This window comes from Sarcophilus harrisii, chromosome 2 (assembly GCF_902635505.1).
Source record: "Sarcophilus harrisii chromosome 2, mSarHar1.11, whole genome shotgun sequence".
In the NCBI taxonomy this organism is placed as follows: Eukaryota; Metazoa; Chordata; class Mammalia; order Dasyuromorphia; family Dasyuridae; genus Sarcophilus; species Sarcophilus harrisii.
The window spans coordinates 529,395,705-529,397,604 of record NC_045427.1 but is presented as its reverse complement, the minus strand read 5'-3'; the positions used below and the strand labels follow the sequence as shown (position 1 = coordinate 529,397,604).

The window sequence follows — 1,900 nt, the reverse complement described above, 5'->3', positions numbered from 1 at the left end:
GTACATATCTATAATTTCTTTAGTACTCTAAAAATATTAATATATACATACATTATATTTTTTATATTTTAACTACATATATTCTCACAGTTCTTAAGAAAAACCATTTGAACAAAAAATGTACATTTTTTAAAAAATGATTAAAAACTATGGAGAGTTGACCTACTAATAATCTGATGTTTACCTTCTTTAACTTATCAAATTGAGTTGGCTCCCTCTGAAAAGTAAGATACTAACAGTTTTCACTTTTCAAGGACAATGCACTAGTTATATATATTCCATGTTGCTTTTGGTTTCCCGATTCTTCTTTGTTTCAAGGCCCCATCCAAGTTTCTTCTTTTTAAAAGCCCCCTATGAAGCCTCAGCATCTTTTTTAGCTTTTACAAAGTTGCAACAAGCAACAACTTTAGCAATTTTTGCCCCAAGCTCCTGAGTAGCTAACTTATTACTTAATTCTTCAGTCTTCGCAATATCCCCTTCAGCCAAGATTTGTTGCTGTGCACTTCAAGGCCTGACTTCAGAAGAGCCCTTTTAGTTATGAGAGGTTCAAACTTATCATTTATTCCAAAATACTGAGTAAGCTCCATCCACTGGGCTTTATTTGAAGATTGTTGACTGTCAGAGTCCTTTTTATTCTTCTGGGACATTTTCTCTCACTTTCTTTGCTTATAGAAATTGTTAAGGCTTTCAGTTCAGAATGCTTTTATGTAATTCTTGAAACTTATTCCACATATTTAGAGGAAGTCTAGCTGGACAATCTTCAGTAGCATTTTTTGCATTTGTCTTTGTCCCATTTTTAGGCCCATCAATATGGAAAACAGAAAACTCGACTTCTTCAATCACATAACTCCCTTATCTTTCTTTGAACTAAGTTCCAAGATTTTCAATGTAGTCTCATCCTCAGAACTCAACTTAATATTACTTTCATTCATCCCAGGAGGTAATAGTTCACTCCACATCTTTCCTGACCATGTGATCCAGGTCATTTTTTTATTTTATTATTTTAATGAAAAAATGAAGCTCTTTCCACTGTTTTCACTCTTTCTGTGCAAATATCCAGCAGCAACAAAGGCTCTTCTAACCACTATGAAAGAAGTTTTTTCTCATTGTAAGAGTCATCAGATTTAATATCAGTGGGTCTCTCAAACTTCACATTTTTAAAAGAAGATATTGTCAAGAAATGAGAATAGAATACAAAGCTCTTCATTATCACACAGAAGTCTGCTGGCTTTGAAGAGGACAAATCTTGAAGCATTTGTTCAATCTGAGTAGAAGTTTCACTTTTTCTGAAAAAAAGGAAAAAATGAAAACTTGTTCTTGGAACACTTTGAAAAAAAAAAAAAAGATTTTATCCAGTGGTTGGCCTACCTGGCAGATATTTTTAACCATATGAATGAAATAAAAATTTCAATTCAAGGTCTTACAATCACTATTATAGATGCTACTGAAAATTTTAAAGGTTTTTTTTGGCTTATCTGCTAATATGAAAAAAAGAGTAAAGGCTGATGATATATTTATAGATGCTCAAATATTAGGGGAAGTGCTTTCTCAAGGTGGAGCTGAGATTTTAAAAATTCCCTCTCAATTAAAAAAAAAAAGATAAATTGATGAACTCCTAGAAACACTTTAGAACTTTTAAAAAGGTTTTTGTATCTTGTTGCCAGGACCATGGATTTGGAATCCTTTTCTTTCTAAGATAAGATATATTAAAGATGTTGACCAAGTTAAAGATGAATTCATTGGTCTTAAGAGAAAAAATGGAGTCTAACTCAAAAAGCCCAAGTGAATTCTGGCATTTCTTGAAAGATGGTAATCCTTGCCCTGTCAGGAAGAGCTATGAAACTTGTCATTCCATTTGCAACAATAAATTTCTTCACATCAGTGTTTCCAACACTTATAA

General features: G+C 32.3%; 1 pseudogene; it reads right to left on the bottom strand.

The window, feature by feature from the left end:
- Positions 1-267: 267 nt before the first annotated feature.
- On the bottom strand, positions 268-959 carry LOC100922160 (annotated as a pseudogene).
- Positions 960-1,900: the final 941 nt, after the last annotated feature.